This window comes from Magnolia sinica, chromosome 3 (assembly GCF_029962835.1).
Source record: "Magnolia sinica isolate HGM2019 chromosome 3, MsV1, whole genome shotgun sequence".
Lineage (NCBI taxonomy): Eukaryota > Viridiplantae > Streptophyta > Magnoliopsida > Magnoliales > Magnoliaceae > Magnolia > Magnolia sinica.
The window spans coordinates 12,860,690-12,882,925 of NC_080575.1; the positions used below are offsets into that span (position 1 = coordinate 12,860,690).

Here is a 22,236-nt window from a genome sequence, read left to right on the forward strand (position 1 = left end):
CAGTATATGATATTTGGCTTACTATGTCTCCGCATTGCATAGCTGATCTACATTACTTCCTTAGTATATGATATTGGCTTATTATGTTTTTGCGTTACATAACATGGATGAGACTGATGATATTTGTGGACTTACCAGCATGTTTCTGCATTGCTCTGATATTGCATACTTGACACTTATCTTGCGCACACACTTACACTACCCTCTAAGCTTTCTATAAGCTTATGCACGATAGATGCGTGCAGGTGGCGTTAGGTTGCAGCAACATTGAGTTTAGAGCTGTAACTGTTTTCTAAAGCTTTAATTTTATATATATATATATATTTTTTTTTTTTTCTTTCATCACTGTATTCAACTATTTATTTTAGTAGATATGTGATGATGATGTTGCCTTTGTGATTTGGGTAAACTTGTGGTTATGCTTTTTACGAGATAAATGTACGTTGAAAAATCCTCCTTGTAGGATCCTAAGATCGGAATCTAGCATATGGGTGCTGGGAGCCGAGAATGGGGTACTCCGGAGGCTGTTGCACCGGATTCGGCGATCTGAAATTCTGTGAGCCCGGTTTCCAAGTTTGGGGCGTGACAATCAGAATATAGGGACTAGAGTGCCAAGGATCCACTTGTAGTTATTCTAATACATCCTCACTTGATTCAATCAATGCTTCAATTAGAATCGAAATCCTAATCTATCCAGTTGAGTGATAGAGCGGCTAAAACATCATAAACTGTTTAAAAACAGATTTTAAACAACCATAATAATGATCCATGTATAAAATTCTTATTGAATTGATTGTAAAGAGTTCTAAGCATCTACCATGCCTTAGTCAATGGTAGATTAAAAAATTCTATAAATCAAACAATCACTAAATAGAGAAGAAAGCATTCATGAAGTTCCTAAGCATCCATCGTGCCTGGAGTCAACGATAGAACAAAGTAATAATCAAAATACTTTTAAAATTTAAACCATAAATTATAAAATATTCAACATAAAGATCATGAATGTGAATAAGAGTAACAAAAGCACTAAAATAAGCTACAAGCTTCACCTCTTAGCCCTAGCTAAGAGATTAGCCAACCAAAGATATGGTTGAAACTAAAAATCTTAAACAAAACATGAAAAACTAACTAAAAAAAGAAGATTGGGAAAGAAGAAAGGACTCCTTGAACTTCTCCAACACCTTGCTCCACTTTTTCAACCCTGATTCATGCTTACAAACAAATAAGAGATCCATATTTATAAGCTTTGCTCGCACCAACTTTGAAACGCCTTAAATTTTCGCAAAAAGTTACGCTTCGATCGCACCGAAGTTACCTTCTATTGGTCCAAAGTCGAATATAAAAATTCTATGCAGAAAATCTGTCAAATTTAGGTTGGACCGAAGTTGGCTTAAGTCCGACCGAACAGTCTGCATTTTCTCTTGTAGGACTTATGATTTCATCAGTCTTTTCTTCATCTTTTGTACTTGGTTTTCTTAGATCTTTGGCATTTAAATTCTTTATTAAATACCTCCAAATCTCCAAATATTTATTTAGTAATCTTTTGACTATAAATCCTCTCTTTAAGTGTTTTTTTCTCCTTAGCTCTTAAAATTACCTCATAAGAGAAAACATGTGAAAATAGATCCATTAAGCATATTTATGTTCCCAAAACCAATGAATAACAAGGGGAAAATATACAATATTTGACACTCAACAGCCTCACTTCAATCAAGGTACGCTCCATCCCATCAAACATCTTGATGCGCACCGTACCAACACCCACAACATTACATGCATTATCATTCTCCATAAATACCTGACTACTATCGCACTCTCTGTAACTGGTGAAGCAACTCCGATGAGGAGTTATGTGATATAAAGCCCTAGTGTCCAAAATCTACTCATCCCTACGATCATCATATAAGTGTCCGATCATAGACACTAACAACACATCACTTCGGTTTGTACCTTCATCAGATGTGTAGTGTTGGCCTCCCTAGAAGAAGCCTTTAAGCTCACTTTCTTTGCTTTAGGATTTGTGCAAACCTTCTTCATATGCCTTGACATCCCACCTTTTCAGCACTTCAATTTACCTTTGTCATTGCCCTTGGATTTGGATCCTGATCGAGAAGATCCAGTGTCTCGCTCAGAATTCCTCCCCCTCGTAAACAATGCATTGGTAGAGGCCCCCATATTACTGTTTTTCTTTCTCATCGCATTTCCTTGAAAGGCTGAGATCACGGTATCAATGCTAAAAGACGTTTTACTGGTGCAGAAGGTGTCTTTGAAAGACTCATACGAAGGTGGGAGAGAATTCAACAAAATGTATGATTGATCTTCATCCCCAATTGTTTCCTCCACATCCAGCAATTTGTAAATCATCTTACTAAAGTTGTTGATGTGGGCTTCAACATCTCCTCCCTTTGTCATCTTAAGATTGAACAACTACAGTTTCAAGTATAGGCAATTTTCAAGGGATTTCTTTGCATAGATATCCTCTAACATCACCATACACTCGTCACGGTTTTCTCTCTCATGACCCTATAAAGAACCTCATCGGTTAGGCACAATTAAATGGAGGTTCTCATTTTCTTATACAGTTTGTTCTATTCATTGTCATCCATAGATTTCGGTCGCTTCTTAAGGACGTTGTCCAATCCTTACTGAACTAATAGGCCAATCATCTTAACCTTCCATAATTCAAAATTATTCTCCCGAAGTACTTCTCAACATCATACTTAGGATTGACAACCATTGATACTCACTTTCAAATTCAAGTTTGTGCCCCGACGTCTAGCTCTGATACCACTTGTTGGGGGACAGAAGCACACAAAGATGAATCAAGTGAAGTAATCTAATCACACCAATCAAGCACAATGCAAACACACCGATTTTAACGTGAAAAACTCTTTCGAGAAAAAACCACAGCACAAAGCGACAGATAATCACTATGAAAGTAGAAATTACAAGAGTTTAGAGAATACCCGATTCGAACAAGCCTTGAATCACCCCAAGCTACACCCTTAAAACCCTAGGAATGAATTGGAAAAACTCTGAGATACCCTTTGATCCCAATTAGACCCCCTATATATAGCCTCTAGGAGAATCACAAACAAAATTGAGAACAAATCCCATAGATATGCAACTCTGCGTAACTCTGTGCGATATGCTTAATGGGACCTTCGATGGGTCTCGATGGAATCAACAAACCGTCAATCGCATCGAACCCCACTTCGATGGCATTGAACAAGCACCAAAACAATCTAGAGATAAAACATAGAAATTCGGATTTTCTCGATTGCACTTCGATAGGTCTCGATGGCATCGAACTTAAGTTTTGATGGCATTGAACATCTACCCAAATAGTCCGGCAACCAATTGGAGAAATTTCAAATTTCTTTGATGGGATCGAGTAGTTGTTCGATGGCATCAAACAGTGCTCGATAGCATTGACTGGTCTATCGATGGCATCAACACACCCTGTTGTTAAATTGATTTAAGACATCTAATATATATATATATATATATATATATATATATATATATATATATATATATATATATATTCTCAATTCCATGTCACCGTCTCTCCTTTTAGAGATATCATTTTAGGTTATGAGCCCAAAAATGAGGTAGATCCAAAGCATGAATCACACCACATAGGGCAATGGGGACAATGATGCCCACCTTTGAAAACTTCCTACAGCCCACCATCATGTTTATTTGTCATCCAACGTGTTCATACTATCACACAGACCTGGATGAAAGGACAAAACAAATATCATCTTGATCCAAAACCTGTGTGGCCCCTAAGAAGTTTTCAATGGTAGACACTCAATCCCCAATGCTTTCTATGTTGTGGTCCACTTGAGCTTTGGATCTGCCTTATGTTTGGGCTAATGCCATAAAATAATCTTGCCAAATGGATGGATGGTGTGAATATAACATTTACATCATGGTGGGGCCCACAACAGCAATATAACAACAACGAGGTCGGTTGCATAGGTTAGACGGATGAGGATTTCTTGAAAAGCCTTTAGTATTGGGAACTAGGTGGGACAACCTTGATGTTTGTGATAAATCCATCATATCCATCCTTTTCGCAACCTTATTTTAGTTTATTTGACAAAAAATGAGCTAGATCCAAGACTCAAGTGGGCCATACAAGAGGAAACATGGGGATTGAACAACCACAATTGAAACATTTGCATGTCCACAAAAAATTTGTATCATGCTAAGTTTTTTGTGTTTTTAGTTAATCCCAATGGAAATGACCTTACAAATGGTTTGGATGTCTTGTAAACGTCAAGTTGGAATCCAGGAAGGTTTCAATGGTAGGCATTTTTCCCCTAGTTTTCCCCACTTGTGCGGTCCACTTGAGTGTTGGATTAGGCTCGTTTTTGTTCTCATGTCTTAAAATGAGCTCACAAAAGGGATGAATGGGTGGATTTCTCACAAGCATCACAATGGGCCCCACCCAAGTTCCCAGGAACTTCCTATTAACGACTTTATGGGAAAGAGTGCGGATCCTCTGCCTCCCGGAGGCAGGAACTTCCTACCTCCAGTGTTTTCATTGGTCAACGTCACTATAAGTGCCACATCATTAGATTTTTTAAATATATTAAAAAAAGTTCATTTAATAAGAAGTATAACGGAGACGTTAACGGAAGCGGTTTGCGTGTCAAGTAACTCAGCAGGGTAAGCGTACTGAGTAAAGTCTGTGGAGCCCACCGTCATCACTCGTGCATTATATCAACTCCATCCATCTCTTTTATCATCTAATTTTAGGGTTTTACAACAAAAATTAATCATATTCAAAGATCAAGTGGACCACACCACCTGAAACAGTGTGAATTGAATTCTACAGTTGAAAAGTTGTTGGGGGCCCACAGAAGTTTTATATCAAGATGATATTTTTTTTTCCATTCATCCATGTCTTTGTGATCTTATGAACAGTTTGGATGAAAAATAAACATCATTGGGGGCTTAGAAACATTTCAACGGTGAAAATCAATACTTCCACTATTTCATTTGGTATGGTCTACCGAATAATGAATGGTCTCTACTGAGGTTGCTGCCTTGTGGATTGTAGAGATACTCTAAAACTACAGTTCTGCGGCTGTGTAGAACACTTTAAGCTGAAATGGTTATATATTATCATTCTTGTTGTTATTATTTTGATTTTAAATTTTTTTTCTCCAGTACTTACGAGCATGACGGGAGAAGAAGAACATGGCAGTTATTAGCAATTCTGAGGCCGTAGATGCACGTCGATGTTTTCCATGTTGGGATGAACCTGCTGTTAAGGTAATTGTTTACTTGTTATTTCTTTGAATGAATTAATGCTTTACCTTCTCTGGTTTCATAATTTTAACAATGACTCACATACTTTCAAAGTTGTTAGTAGATTAGTGTTATCTGTTATGTATGATTGGTATTTGGTATATATGTTATTATCTTATTGATAGGATATTATCTTTAAGATACGAATACAGCTTTGTGTATAGTTGTATCCCCTCCGTATAAATACAGTTCTCATTCAATGAATACGAAATTTATAGTCTCTAATTTAATATGGTATCAAAGCCGTGATAGGCTTTGGTGCTAATCTGAGCTTTTGAGTCTCCCTTCCCATCTATCACCATTGGCAACCATAGAGGAGATCCTTGATTTGGAACCCCACCACGTCCAGTGCCCAAACCCATCTCTGTTTGACAATGCCTTTTAATGCAGGGGCATTTTCATACAGGGCTCGAGTGGGGTGGCTTGTGGGATGCAGGGGCACACTCGGGGTGGGCGGCCCGTGTGAGGCGGGTGGCTCATGTAAAGCGGAACCCATGTGAAGTGGGGCTCACGGGGGGGTGTGTTCGGCCGAGGTCCTATCCCATGGGATGTGGGGCCTGGGCTATGAGATAAAGGGATTGATTTGCTATGCTCTATCAGTTCGAGCTTTTAGTGCAAGTGGTTAATTGTCCTGCATCACCTTTCCTATCCGAACTGTTGTGGGTGTCTCCTGCAACCAATTCACTTTATTGTCACCTTCATCGTCCCTGTAAGCCACATAAACCCATTATCAACTACAACCCCATTTGCCCACCACCCATTGAAATTGTTGCAGCCAGTCAGCCACCGAAAGTGCTAAAGATTCAAATGCTAGCTATTGGAAATGCTGCTAGATCCTTCAGTAGCCATTGGAAGTGCCAATGGTTTACATCTTAAAAGTCATCAAACATGTAGTCAGCCTCCCTCACAACTTCTAGAATCACCTCGCCTCATGTCACTAGCTTCTGTTGAGATTTCATCGTTGTGGAAATTTTCTTATCTTCTGGAATAAAGGTTCTTATCCTCTATTTATAAATATGGTTCTTATTCAATGAACAAGAAATATACAACATTTTTCCACAATGCAGTCCTAAGGTTTTTTTTTTTTTTTTGAGAGATAATAACTAAATTTTATTAATAACACGCCAAAAAGCGAGAAAAGAATATAACACTACTCTACATGGCAATCATATTCAAGGACTTAGCTTCTAGTTGCAACTATGCCACTTTCAAGTCAGATTGGAAAGGAATATGGTTCCAGTTTGAGGCTTACTTCTTCATTACAATCATTAGGGAACACCATTAGCTTAATTGTACATGCAAACATGGGTTTTTTTTTTCTTCTTAAATCTTATTTTCATAAATGTTGTGAACTGATTTCATGAATCCCTTTATATGCATCCCCAGTAATCACACCACGAGAAGAGAACCTTGATCCCTTCCTGATAAACAGTGTGCGCATCTTTTCAAGCCATGCCTTTTCAAACCAGTAATTTGTTACTCCATTGGATTTGGTAAGATTGGTGTATGTCATTGGTGGATTTGTTACTCCTCAAGGTGGGCCTTGCCTAGTGAATGGCTTGGATCCCACAAATGTATGTCATTTTGGCATGTGTACCAACAGTCCATGTTGATGTTAAGATTCAATTTTATTGTTATTTGATCTCAATGTAATGTTCTTATCATGCCTCCATGTAATGAATTTTATGTCAATACTAGGAAATTAACAATTTTATTCAATTTGTGTTTAAGAACTAGCAGATTTATATAGCATGTGCTATAACTTTTCTTGATCAAGTCATTTAGAATACCCAATACTGCATTCAAACCCATTGTTTAGTTCTTTTCCATAGCTCACTCGTGTCTTTTAGCAATGCTGTTGCAATTCCATTAAAAGCATTTGTTGATTACTGCAACCTAATTATTCTCACTACAAATATATGGATTCCTTTCTCCGTGCCTCGTAGGGCAGCAAAAAAGCTATTCCCACCATTGGTGAGAGACTTTTAAATTGAAAGGAATCCCAAAAGACTTGGTTTGGGAATGTATGAATCTTCATGGCTTTGTATGCACTATAAACTTCTTATTTATCTATTTCAGGATTACTCAATGCAACCTCCAACTCAAGAGCTTGTTGTTCGAGACTTGCATGATAACTCGTGGACGTTTCATTGGATTTATTGCACCGTCTCTTTGATGCTACATTGCTATGGTTGAGTTCAACTAGCATCAGATTACTGCATTATCATTGGTCATTGCCAAGCTGACCTATTTTTAAAGCCATGCCCCAGGCAATTTTTTCATGTGTTTCAATTTTCATTTGCTTCAATGTTTCTAGTACTTTTTATACTGTTTCTCTTAAAAAAATTTACTACTTTTTTTTTTCTTTTGAAATACAACTAGGAGCAATTTTTGGGCTCTAAGCAGAATCCTCTCCCTAAAGTTAGAGCCAAACTTAATGGAAGAGGAAGAAGAGGATGAAGTGAGAGCCACCCTAAGACACCATGTGTAACCCACATTTATTTACATCTAATATACCCCATCCCCAATTAACTAAAAATAGGCGGTCTCTTGCCTCTCTAGGCAACTCCTCTATTTTTAGTTGTGTCAGGAATGTTGAGGCCCTTTCTCTTTCTAATCTTGGGACTAAACAAGAAGATCAGTACACCACCATGTTCAGCGATGAGAACCCAAATGCATGTTCTATCATGTAGATGGGTTTCTATATATGGAGGGGTCATGGTTTTTTTTTTTTTTCACATCCTTTTGCCCCATGTATGTATATCAAGTTTCCATGCACACCAGTGTTTCTGGTTTATGTAATTTAAGTTTACTTCCCCATGTATGTATATCAAGTTTCCATGCACACCAGTGTTTCTGGTTTATGTAATTTAAGTTTACTTCCCCATGTATGTTTTTCTCTTTGAGTTGATTAAATGCATTATTGGCTTTCTACGGTTCAGTAAGAAGCATGTGTTCAGAGGATGATGATATTGATGAAGTCAGTTCTGAGCATGAAAGGACTGTTACAAATGAACGAGCAATGGAATAGGCTAAGGTGTATTCATCTCACTTCCATGCTTAAACTTTTAATTACTCCCTATGCTGATTAGAGGGGTGCTGACCTTTGTACAGGTTTGGGTACGTTTAGAAAGAAGAGGTGACAAAGGAGTAACCCTTGGGGAGATGTGGCTAGATGTGGATCCCCTGTTTTGGGTCACTTTATTTATTTATTTTATAAATGTGCTGACCTTGGACCGTATAATTTTTTTAATGTTTTTTTTTTTTTTCTTTTATATATGAGCACATCTCACTTTACATATGCATGCGGCTCATTGGATGAGTGGATTGGCTTCAGTCAGGGCACTTATACAGTGCAGCCAGCCTAGACTAGGTGATTTTCAACCTTTCAGGCCATTTCATCCAAAACTGATGTGTAATCAAATGGTTAAGATTGTCTGATCAGTGTGATTTTCAACCTTTCAGGCCATTTCATCCATTGTTGGGCCTGTGATTTGGATTGATCAAATTGGCACATATCAATGCAATGCTATGGTTGATAGGTTGTAAAAATTTATTGAATTGTGGCAATCACATATTGCAGCTACACTAGCCCTAATGTTTATTTGCATCTATGGAGTGTTTGAGAAATTTGGCAATTTTCAGGTTCTGCAATGGTTATTCCCCATGATTCGCGTAATCCTACTAATCCTCAGAAATTTGAGCTTGCAGTATATCCTGATCCCCAGGTATCATGGAGCACAATTCTGTTTTCTATTTGAATTTTCTAAATCTACATGTTATTCCAGCATTTTGAGTCATATGTTGCATAGACATTTGAAAAAAGGGAAAACACGAAACTTACTGCTTTGAATCTGTAAATGGTTGTGAGAGTTTTGGAAATTTTCAATTAATTTTGAAATGGAAAATTTCAATATTGATACTGTATAGTTTTTACTTTTTATAGAAATTTATATATTTTTTATTTAGTTGTAATTTCTCTACAGATCAATTTAGTAATTAAATTCTACATAGCTGATCACAATCTTAGAACCAACAAAGAGAAAATCAAGCATGGCTTTAGTTCAAACTAAGAACTGAAAGTGGGGTGGATTTATTTGCACCAATTTTCAAGTGAAAGATATATCAGCTCGTTGCAGCCTGCTCTGGTCTAGTCTAGAATGCAAATAATAGCTCTTTCTGTACCTTTAAGAAGTGCCACATTCTATGCTAGTTCTCTTTAAATTTAAATTTACACAGTAATTAATAGTCATTCAGGTCAGCTCCATCATTTCTCTAATTTATTGAGGGCTCTTGATGAATGAACAGATTGCCCAGCCTCATACAGTCTTTAAGCTTAGGAAGGCTAATAGTGAGGAACTAGATTTTAACTAGTTTTTAAGCTTTATATGTATTTATGCGTGAATGAATGTGATATGAATAAGATTGTTTGTGTTTGGATGAATGTAGTTTATGTTTGGATGGATTTACTAGTTTGGGTTTAGATGGATGTGAATGTGAATATGATGAAATATATTATATAATAGTTGTATATGAGGAATTTTCTGTAAAAGATAAAAACTTTTAGCGACGAAACTTTTCGTAGCTAAACGTTTTACAAAATATTTTTAAGGACGAAACTTTTCGTAGCTAAATATCGAACATTTTCGTAGCTAAAAGTTTTGCAAAATATTTTTAGCAACGAAAAGTTTCGTAGTTAAAAGTTATGCAAATATTTTTTGGCGACAAAAATATTCGTAGCTAAAAGTTTTCGAAAATTTTCGTAGCCAAAAGTTTTGCAAATATTTTTGGCGACGAAACTTTTCGTCGCTAAAAGTTTTTTTGGCGACAAAAAGTTTCGTAGCTAAAAAGCTTATTTTTGGCTACGTTTCAAAATTTTCGCCGATAAAACGCATCTGCCTCGGGCTTTTAGCGACGAATTTAGCTACGAAAATTTGACTTTTAGCAACCAAAAGTTTCGTCACTAAAAGTGAGATTTCTTGTAGTGACAGCTAAAAAAGAAAAAAAGAAGAAGGAGAGATTGGTAAAATTGATTGTTGTTACATCAAGGGCCCATCCCAAAACACTACACTTAAATTTTCTAATAATCTCTTCCACTGAAGAGCTCCTATTTTGAAAGCAGTGGCTATTTCAATCCCCTCAAATAGACCAAAAATCCACCATAATAAGAAGTCTCCACATTACTTTCCCAACTTTCCCCACCCCACCTTCGTGGCAGGCCCACAGACGGTCCTCAACAAATTTTGGCATCACCCACGTGATATGAAAAATATCAAGCAAGTGCTCCCACACCTTTCAAGAAAATGGGTAGTGAATGAGAAGATTCAATCGATTCCACATCTCCCACACACATCATACAAATATTGGGAGGGCAAGGGATCTCTTTTGCAAATTGTCGATTGTTAGCATTCTCTTTCTTCCCACTAACTAGATGAAAGCCGTGACTATTGGAGGGGCTCCACAAAACCACTAGCGAAATGGGTAGGAATGATCAAAACTACGGGGCCTCTTATATATCATTTTGTAGAAAGAGCAAATAGAAAAACGACCCGAGCTATGAACATGCCACACCATTGAATCATCCTCTAAAGCCGAGAGGACAACACACTTCAAACTGTCTGACAAGCTAGTGAAATCCACAATCTCCTCATCTGTCAAATCTCTATAGCAAGGAGGGACCACACCACGTAACCGCTACAAATGGAGTAACAACAGTCCACAAAGTTGTTCCTATCCGAAGTGAGGCGGGCCACTCCAGGGAATACTTCTGGAAGCGCCTGATCTTTGCACCACACATCCACCCATAAACGGACGCGTGATTTCCAGCACCAAGTAAGAAGGAGATTTGTTTATGAAACATAAACTTTGTTGAAACTACCACTTTCCAAAGTTTGGAGGTTTAGTATAGACAAGATTCTTCACTCCACGCCCTCCCACTTACGTACCATATTTATTCATAATAAACTCTATCCATAATCTTCCCTCTTCAGTACCAAATCTCCAAAGCCACTTCTCCAGGAGTGCCATGTTCATGGTTCCCAAATCCTTTATGCCAACTTCACCTTCATCTATTGGCTTACACACATCTTCTCACCTTAGGAGATGAAACTTCCTTTTTTCCTCGGCCCCTTTACACAAGAAGTCTCTTCTCAGCTTTTCCTACCTTATCCAACGTCGATTTAGGGCATTTGAAGAGCAACATAAAGCACACAAGCATATTAGAGAAGGCAACTTTAATAGGAGTTAAGCTCCCTCCCAAACTTCATCTCAATTCTCTCAATAACCTTATCCTGTAACTGTTTTTTTTGGCTTCCCTATACATAGGGGCAACCCTAGATATGATGAAGGAAAAACTCCTTTTTTACAACCGAAAACAGTAGCCAGCTGCAACAACTCATTACACACTCACTCCCAGCATTTCACTTTTAAGAACATTGATGTTTAGCTCGAAACCGTTTCAAAACAAACAATGATTTTCCACAACTTATCAACTGAAACTGCTTCTGCAACACAAAATAAAAGAGTATTATCTGCATATTAGAGGTAACAAATTTGAATCCCCACATTTCCCACTTTCAAGCCGCTGATTAAACCAATCTCGTCCCCCTTGTGATGCATCTTGCTAAGTGCCTCCCCAACCACTACAAAAAAAAGGTGAGGGGATAGAGGGTCACTCTGTTTGATGCCCTTGGAAGCCTTGAAGAAGGGCTTTTGATGACCCATTTACTAGAATGGAAAAAGCAGTTGATTGCATGCAAGCTCGGATATGATCCCTCCATTTCTACCCACAACTCAATCTCCTGAGCATGTAATCAAGAAACTCCCAATCTACATGGTTGTATGCATTGTTGGGAGTATCCTTGATATTATTGAAATTTCCACGATATTATCCTTATCTTCAGCTTGACGATGCTGATAACACTAGTAGTAATATCGATAACACTGGTAGTCTTAGAAATTCCAGATATTGGTGATATATTGCCAAGTATCGCCAATGTGTTGACATCGCCAATTTATCATATTATTTTTGAGTATGTAAATTCTAGGCGTCTCTTGTATCACCAATGTATAGATATCACTAATATTTTCGACTGTGTAAATTCCAAGTGTCACTTGTACAACCAATGTGTTGATGATATTTCGATAATATCGCCAATGTATCAATATCACCATTTCAAAAAGTTTTATAGGCACATGGTTGTATGTAGTGTTCAAATTGTAAATGATAATATCGATCATATCACAATATTATTATTATCGCAACATGGGAAATATCGAGACTACAGTCTGTCATTTCCTTTCCAATTGTCAATGAGGACAAAATATCGTGTGTTGTCGATATTCTGAAATATCGATGGATGGAAGGTTGGATGGAGAGATGGGATGGTTGGATGGTAAATGGGATAGATGGGATGGTTGGACTGGTTTCTTATGACAACACATGCTTTTAGGTCCCCATTAACAAAAACTTATTATGCATGCATTCTTTTTGCAAATTTTGATTCCTAAATATGCAAATATGTGTATTTTAGCATCTCCTGAAGTTTCACTGAAAAATTCCACCGTTTTCCCATGTTTCTCCGCATTTTCGGTTATCGGTGATATTGATATCGTTTCCTTATCCCTGGCCAGCGAAATTTGTAGTGATACCGATCTTCGAACATTGGTTGTACGCCTTTTTGATGTTGAGTTGGAGTTGATGCATTCATGGGCAATGAGAGCACTATCTAGAATCTGTTTACCCACAACAAAGGCCCCTTGATTCTTAGAAATTATATGCAAAAGCACTCTTCGAAACCTTAAGGCACGACTTCAGTTAAAATTTTATACGGCGCCGGCTAATGGGCCTGTAAGTGTTTTAACATTTTCACCCCTTCAATTTTAGGAATGAGAACTATGAATGATGTCTTTAAGATAATTTGAAAGACGACTTTGCTCATAGAATTCAGAAACAAACACCTTCACACCGCCTTTGATTGCTTCCGAAAATTTACGGAAGAACATCGTTGGGAAGCCATCTGGACCTAGGGCCTTATCCCCTCACATCGAATCAAGATCCCATTTAACTTTTTCTTCGGAAATCGTTTTTTTAAGAGAAGCTGTCTCCTCACTTGATATTTGAGGAAATTCCAAGTTATCAAGCCGTGGTCTCTTCCACTGATCACGGGATAAGTAGTTCTTATAATATTGAATGATTGAATCACAAATATGCCCCCTTTTCGAAGTCCTTTTACCATCCACTACTAAGCTTCTTATTCTGTTGTCCCACTTTGTGCTAGCTATACCATGAAAAAATCATGTAATTCCTATCTCCTTCTTTTAGCCATAATGCTCTTGATCTTTGCCACCACCCGATTTCCTCTTCTTTGAGACAATTAGCATATGTTAAGGCGAAGATTGCTCTCTTTTCATGCTCTTCAACTGCCAGTTAACTTGCCTCCTCTTTTACATCCAACTCATGAATCGCCTTCATTATGATGTTGAATTTTGCCTCCCGAACACTGAGAACTTTCTTCTAAATTTTTATCTTCTCTTTCAACAATTTGAGTTTTCGGCTTAGACTAAACTTAGTAAAGTCATTAACTTCAAAAGAAGCCCACCCATCATTTATCAGCTACACAAAACCATCAATCTCCAGCCAGGCTAATTCGAACCTAAAAGGCTTTAGGCCCTAGTCCTCCTCAACCACCTCTAACACAATTGGACGATGGTATATAGGTCTTGACAGGCCTTGCTGAAGAGTAAGTGGAAATTTCTCAAGCTAGTCAACTAAAACAAAAAAAAATCTATCCAAGCGCAATAGAATCGCTTATTCCTGCTCATTTGTTCGCGTAAATTTTGCTCCCGCCATTGGTAAGCCCATATCATGTGACACCACCCAATTTGCAAAGCCCTTTATGCTGCAAGTTATATGCCCCCCATTTGATTTTTCATATCAAAACCGAACTATATTAAAATCTCCGCCAAGGCACCACTACAAACTCCACTTCTGTCTGACTCTATTTAGCTCCACCTTATTAGACAGACTGAAATATACCTTGTATATTTAGTATACCTTATATAGTTGGTTTTCCATAGGTAGATGATTATGATTTTATTTCTTTCCTTGTATAGATACTGTAATCTCTATATATTCAACCTTTTGGGTTGTCTCATGTACACAAAAGCTTTCAGCTCCTCTCGGTTTACATGGTATCAGAGCCTCACTGATCTAAATCCGGCACCACCTGTCAGATCCGGCCACCTTGTTGCGTCCGATCATCCCTCTGCTCGTCCAGCGCCATCTGCTGCTCGTCCCACGTCCCCTGTTGAAGATTTGACCACCTCTGCGTCGTCCGACCGCCCTCTGGTGAAGATCCGACCACCTCTGCGTCTTCCGACCGTCCCCTGTTGAAGATCCGACCACCCCTGCGCGTCCGACCATCCCCTGTTGAAGATCCGACCACCCCTGCGTCGTCCGACCGTCCCCTGTTGAAGATCCGACCACCCCCTACCCATCCGACCACCCGTCCAACCACTTCTGCTCGTCCAGCATCGCCCCTCTGCTCATCCAGCGTCGCCCGGTCACTCGTTCTCTTCGAGTTCCAGCAACCTCATCCAGATCTGTTGCTCCCATCCAGATCTGTTGACAATCTGTTGCTGTTGCTCCCATCCAGATCTGTTGTTGTTGCTGCTGCGTCTCCAGATCTACATTTTTCAAATCCAGATACTACTACCCGTTGCCGTCCAGAGGTCCTATTGCTGTTGCTGTTCCTATTCCGCCAAGATCCTATTCCGCCAAGATCCAGAGGTCCTATTGCTGTTGTTGTTGCCATCCAGATACTGCTACTTGTTGTTGTTCCTATTCCGCCAAGATCCAGATACTGCTACCCGTTGGATATCTCCTGCTGTACGGTACACCTAAAACATTCTTCTGCTACAACTCTTTGCGTGCTTTATATTAATTCCGATCAATGAACAAGAACTCATCACGTACAGAGGCCCCAAGGTGTAGTTTTGATGGTACCAACTATTCACTATGGGCCATCCATTTTCAGAACTTCCTGAAGGGTCGTGGTTTGTGGGGACTAATTGATGGATCTGTTACTATTCCCACTTCCATGGATGCCGATAAATTGGCTGATTGGGAAATGAACAATGGACGGATTATTACCTGGATTCTCGATTCGGTCGATCGGTCCATTGCTGTTGGCCTCACACCTCATCGCACGGCTAAGGCAATGTGGGACCATCTTCAGACAATTTATCAACAAAGTAATGTGGTCGGTCATATCGTCTGGAACAGGATCTCGTTAATCTTACTCAGGGGGACGACAGTATTCAATCATTTTATTCTAAAATTGTCACAATTTGGACTGAGATGGCCTTGATGGATCCAATATTTCCTAATGACTTTAGAATTTTCCAAACTATGCGCGAGAGTGCGCAAGTTCGCCAATTTCTTATGAAACTGCGTCCGGAATTCGAGCATTGTCGAGCTGCTCTCTTGAACCGTAGCCCTACTCCTTCATTAAATTCGGTTATTAATGATCTATTGGTTGAGGAACAACGACTGAAAGTTCTATCACTTCCTTCCTCGACTCCGGGATCATCTAATATGGTGCTTGCTGTGTCCACCACTACACCAACATGTGGCTCCTCTCCTTTAACCTGTCGCGGCTGCAATAAGGTGGGTCATGTTGTCGCTCAATGTAAAGAATGGTGCGCTTATTATCGATGAACTGGTCATGGTATTCAAGACTGCCGTACACATGCATATGCATCTTCTTCCGTCCGTGGACGTGGTGGTCATGGTCGTGCTCTTTCTGCTACTGCTGCCACTATTTCTTCCGAGCCGACTGTTACTGATTCTACATCTACTATTTCTGCTGAAAGTCTTTCATCTCCGTTGACTCCTACGATGCTCCAGCAAATCGTTCAGGCCCTTTCTGCGGCCGGTATGTCAGGTATATCCCCATCTTCTACATGGTTCTTTGATTCGGGTGCTTCCAATCATATGACCGGTGCTGTATCCCATCTTCGTGACATTCGTCCCTACACCGGCAATCAGGCTATTTCTACTGCGGATGGCACTAGACTACCTATTCAGTCTGTTGGATCATTGACTTTCTCTCCTTCTGCTCATCGCCAGTTCACCCTTCGTGATGTGTTTCATGTCCCTAACCTCTCCTCCAATTTAATTTTAGTTGGTCAACTCACATCAAATAACTGCTTAGTCATATTTCTTCCCAACTGTTGTTTTGTGCAGGATCTGGCGACGGGGAAGGTACTTGGGAGGGGTAGGCGGCATGGTCGTCTGTACGTGCTGGATTTTGATCCATCTGTCACTCCGGCTCGTTGTTTCTTTTCTCCTTCTTCATCAGATATTTCTTCGGCAAATAAATTGTGGAAACTATGGCACTTTCGCCTGGGTCATCCACATTCCGATCGGTTACTTCAGTTAATTTCGTCTGGCATGTTAGGGAATATTTCTCTTAATAAAAATGATTTGGATTATTCTTGTTCTTCCTGTTGTCTTTCAAAAAGTAAGTGTGTTCCATTTTCCCTAAGTACTACAAAATTATCTTCTATGTTTGAACGTGTGCATACGGATGTCTGGGGTCCTTCACCAATTATGTCTCTCTCTGGGTTACGATACTATGTTATATTCATTGATGATTTCACTCGTGACACTTGGATTTACTTTCTGCAATCGAAGTCACAGGTTTTTGAAAAATTCAAGTTATTTCACTCTATGGTGGAGACTCAATTTCGGGTTTCAGTTCAAACTCTCCGCTCTGACTCAGGGGGGAATATCTCTCAACTGATTTTCGTACATTTCTTCAAGGGCATGGAATTATTCATCAAACCACCTGTTCTGATACTCCACAACAGAACGGGGTGGCTGAAAGAAAAAATCGTCATATTGTTGAAACTGCCAACACCCTGATGACAGCTATGAGTGTTCCTCGTTCTTTCTGGGCTGAAGCAATGTTACATTCCGTCTACTTGATTAACTGGATGCCAACCAAAGTTCTGAACAGTAAATCTCCTTACTCTGTTCTCACTGGCTTACCTCCTGCATATTCCACATTTCGTGTTTTTGGTTGTATCTGTTATGTTTACTTGGCTTCACGTGAACGTAACAAACTATCTCCAAAATCAGTCAAATGTATGTACTTGGAATTTGGGGAAACTCAGAAGGATTTTCGATGTTATGATCCGGTTTCTCGTCGTGTTCGGGTTTCACGACATGTTGTTTTTCTTAAGCACATTGCTTTTCATTCATCTCTTCCTCCTCCGCACACTCCAAACTCTCCTGGTCTAACTGCCTTTCCAGAAATTCTGTTTGCCTCAAGTACTCTCCCTCGTCCGTTGCAGGTTTACTCACGTCGACTACATACAGATCCACCACCTATTACTCAACCCGAACCTACTGTACCCATTGCTGATCCCGAATTTACCTCGATCCGACGTTCCGCTCGTGAACATCGAGCGCCTGATCGGTTGATATGCTCTATGTCTGCCATGAATGCTACTCTGGATACCGTTTCTATTCCTACTGCATACTCTCAAGCAGCCACTTATGATTGTTGGAAGAATGCTATGGTAGAAGAACTTGCAGCATTGGAAGATAATCATACGTGGGACATTGTCACTCAACCTGCTGAGCAACAGCTAATTGGTAGCAAATGGATTTATTCGGTCAAACTCAAGTCTGATGGATCATTGGATCGATACAAGGATCGACTTGTCGCTCAGGGATACAAACAAGAATACGGAATTGATTACGATGAAACTTTCGCTCCCGTGGCCAAGATGAAAACTGTTCGTACCCTTCTGGCTATATCTTCTATTCGCTCATGGCCACTCGCTCAGATGGATGTGAAAAATGCCCTTCTTCATGGAGATCTTCAAGAAACCATGTATTTGAAACCGCCTGCTGGCTCCTTAATCCCTAACAATAAGGTACGTCGCCTAAAGAAAGCCCTGTACGGCCTCAAACAGGCACCTCGGGCATGGTTTCAACGCTTTCACGATGTTGTTACGGGTGCTGGCTTTACTCAAAGTGGTCATGACCCATCCTTATTTTTGCGCATCACTGCTCACGGAATTGTCATTGTTCTGGTCTATGTTGACGACCTCCTACTGACTGATAGCGATACTGCTGGCATCTCGGCTTTAAAGGAAGTTCTGCAATCCTCCTTCAAGATGAAAGATCTCGGCCATCTCACATACTTTCTTGGGCTTGAAATTTCACGTTCTAAACGTGGGATCCTGGTCAGCCAACGTAAATATGCCAAGGATCTTCTCGCTTTGGCATTATTAATAGATCAGAAAACAGTTCAGACTCCCTTAGAACTTAACATTCATTATGGCCGCGACGATGGTGATCTACTTGCACAGCCTGACTTATACCGTCGTTTGGTTGGGAATCTGGTTTACTTAACTATGACTCGCCCTGATATTGCCTATGCTGTCCAAGTCGTCAGTCAGTTTGTATCTGCTCCTCGGACTCTTCACATGACTGCGGTGTTACGCATCATATGGTACCTACGTGGAACTTTAGATCGATCACTGTTCTTCTCCTCCACGGCGACTCTGGACCTTCGTGCTTATTCGGATGCTGATTGGGCTGGTTGCGCTCTCACACGAAGATCTACCACTGGCTACTGTGTTTTTCTCGGCACTTCTCTCATCTCTTGGAAGTGTAAGAAGCAGGCCACTGTTTCCAAATCAAGCACAGAAGCCGAGTATCGAGCGATGTCTGCTGCGTGCAGTGAGCTTGTTTGGTTACGTGGACTTCTTTCCGATTTGGGCATTCCTGTGCAGAATCCTACTCCACTCCATGTTGATAATCTCAGTGCCATTCAGATTGCCTCTAACCCGGTTTTTCATGAACGGACGAAGCATATTGAAGTGGACTGTCACTTTATCCGTAAGAAATTTCAGTCTGGGCTCATTTCTCTACCACATGTTGCATCCCATGATCAGATTGCAAACATTTTCACCAAGTCCCTAACTTCTGCACGTCACTCATTTCTCGTTGGCAAACTATTACTTGTCGATGACCCGCATTAGTTTGAGGGGGGATGTTAGACAGACTGAAATATACCTTGTATATTTAGTATACCTTATATAGTTGGCTTTCCATAGGTAGATGATTCTGATTTTATTTCTTTCCTTGTATAGATACTGTAATCTCTATATATTCAACCTTTTGGGTTGTCTCATATACACAAAAGCTTTCAGCTCCTCTCGGTTTACACACCTACAATTGCTCTCTTTGCTCTGGGATGTAGGGGGCCATACACTACTGAAAAGACATATTGAAAGCTAAAAGAAATGTCCTGCAGAACTAGTGACATTGAATACATACCAGAGTAGCTTTCTTTGTTCCTCCAAAGCTCTAAGTTCCATGCCATAACTATACCCCGGTAGAGCTGATAATGCTCAAAGCTGACCACTCCGTATTCTTTACCCCCTAGGTCGAGTGCAGCATGCCTCCATCCATGGATTGCAACTTATTTTCCTATAACGTAATGACATCCGCTTTTGCCCTTTTACACATCTTCCTAACCTGGGTTCTTTTGAACTTGCAGCCCAATCCTTTGACAGTCCAAGGCATAATTATCATTGATCAAAAACTTTAACCCTTTTGCCCTCTTTACCCCATTGGTCTTACTTGCGGAGTCGTAATTGATTTAGAATTTTAAGTTGAGTAATTCTCTCCAGCCATTGGGAGGTTTTCTGGCCTTTGCCACTTGGAATTCTTACTGTCTTTGAGCTCCTCTGCTGTGGATGAACTGGAATAATGCATACACATCCTCATCTTAAGCCCCGAAAGAAAACCCCAACAGGCCTCCAACCCTTTCCAGAATGTCTTTGGACCAGTGAAGTTGTTCTTCTATTAGATCACTATCACCCTTTTGAGCAGCTTGTACTCCTATTGTCGTGATTGAAGTAGGACGACGGATGGCGCCTACTTCCTCACTTATCTTTGTAACATGTAAAGGAGTAATGATAAAATCCTCCTTCGGATTATCGTTCTCAGGTAACAAGTTTCCCAATGTCAATGCCACCCCCTCCACAGACCCTAGTTCCTCTTGACGATCCATGGCCATCCCTCTTCCAACATCTGCTTTTGCATCCCGCTACTCCTATGAGACAAGAGACCCCTGGTTGGTCTGCTCTCTCCCAAGCTCCACTGGTCTCTCACCAGGACTCGCTGGAAATGCAACTCCTATCTCTTGAAAAGCTATGTTCTAGGTTGAGCTCCTCCCCAAGGTCTTCAACTGCCTCAACTTTACTGCCATTATCACCTCCTCCTCCGAGCCCATCCGAACAAATGCAGACCAGCAGTAAACCGAAGATCTCCCGTCATGAGGTACAATCACCTCCATTACCTTCCCCCCTTCTGTACACCGTGGAGAAATTGATCGGAAGCAACCCCTCGGGGAAACAGACTATAGCTCCTCCCTCTCCCTGTCCTTCCTACCATTCCTCTTTGCCTGATTTCCCCTGTATCTGCTATCAGTCCATCCTCCCTTCCCGTCAAAATGACACTCTTCAAACATCCCTCCCCTCGATATTCATTCCTTTGATCCCCCATCTTCCTCCACTCTCGTCTCCTCTTTCATCTCGTCATCGCCAATTTAACAAAATGAAAAACACAAAGCATAAATGAAAGGAAAAAAAAACTAAAGGGTCAGTTCTATTTGAATCTAGAATCTCTTGCTGCCGCTTTTTATCTTGTTGGCAGTTTACTCTTTTCTGAAAAACTCCCATCCGTTCATAGGGAGGTCTTATGGTGTATATGTAATGTAATCATTCTGTATATGAATATAGTTTTTTTTTTTTCCCTGGCCCTTTATTGTGCTAACATATCGTGTTCAGGCTACGTTCAAGATAACATTGGAAGTGCCCTCAGAGCTGATGGCATTGTCCAATATGCCAGTCATTCAAGAAAAGCTTCATGGGAAACTGAAGACGGTTTCTTTCCAGGAGTCACCAATTATGTCAACTTATTTGGTGGCTATTATTGTTGGTTTGTTTGATTACATAGAAGGCTTGACACTCAATGGTATGCACTCGCAATGAACACTTTTATTTCTTATGATGTGGCAACCCGTTTTCCTGATTAATGTTATCTTGCATGTTCAGGTACTAAGGTTCGTGTATACTGTCAGATTGGTAAGACAAATCAAGGGAAATTTGCTTTTGATGTTGCTGTCAGGACGCTTGATCTCTACGAAAGGTAGGTTTGTCTTTATTGAACTAAATTCTTCTTCATAGGTTGAGATCATTAAGTTACTGTTAATTGATTGTTACAATCATTTCCTTGGAAACTTTCGTGGAATTTTGGAGCCAACTGGACTCAAACAGAAGCTAATAATGGTGTTGTTCTCTTTTTGGGGTTCTATTATAATTATCTTAAGTGTTTTCTAGTTCTGGGGTGGATGTGCTTGATTTCCATCATCTAACCTGCTACTGGAATTTGTCAGTTATTTTTCCATGCCGTATTCACTACCCAAGCTGGATATGATTGCGATACCTGATTTTGCTTATGGGGCTATGGAGAACTATGGTTTAGTCACATATCGTGAAACAGCTCTGCTCTATGATGATCAACATTCTGCGGCAGCAAACAAGCAAATGGTAATTTGCATATGTTTAATGATACTTGATAGTTCAAGATTCCGTTCCTGACTATGTTATGGAGATCCTTCAGCTATTAATTTATGAAACCGAAGATTTGTTTCCTTGGAGTATTTACTATTTTCTATAGAACTTTCTTTTAGTAGTTCTTCAGACTCCAAGTCGCTTCACTATGTTGATTGATCTTTTTTGCATGACTTGTTTGGGACATATGATGTTTACTTGAGCATTTGATAACCACAAATCAGTTTTAAAAAGTTGGCTATGCAGTGT

General features: G+C 39.9%; 1 long non-coding RNA gene and 1 pseudogene across 4 annotated transcripts; both read left to right on the forward strand.

Annotated features, from left to right (window-relative positions):
• Positions 1 to 5,125: 5,125 nt before the first annotated feature.
• Positions 5,126 to 22,236, forward strand: part of LOC131238807 (aminopeptidase M1-like) — a 38,414-nt pseudogene continuing 21,303 nt past the window's right edge.
• On the forward strand, positions 6,502 to 9,710 carry LOC131239547 (uncharacterized). 4 transcript variants are annotated; one of them, XR_009168265.1, is made up of 4 exons: positions 6,502 to 8,362; positions 8,440 to 8,520; positions 8,971 to 9,053; positions 9,634 to 9,710. It is a non-coding gene; the product is annotated as an uncharacterized LOC131239547 (long non-coding RNA). The 4 variants fall into 4 exon arrangements; XR_009168264.1 differs by lacking the exon at positions 9,634 to 9,710 and adding an exon at positions 9,312 to 9,625; XR_009168266.1 differs by lacking the exon at positions 9,634 to 9,710 and having other exon boundaries at positions 6,502 to 7,786; positions 8,268 to 8,362; positions 8,971 to 9,241.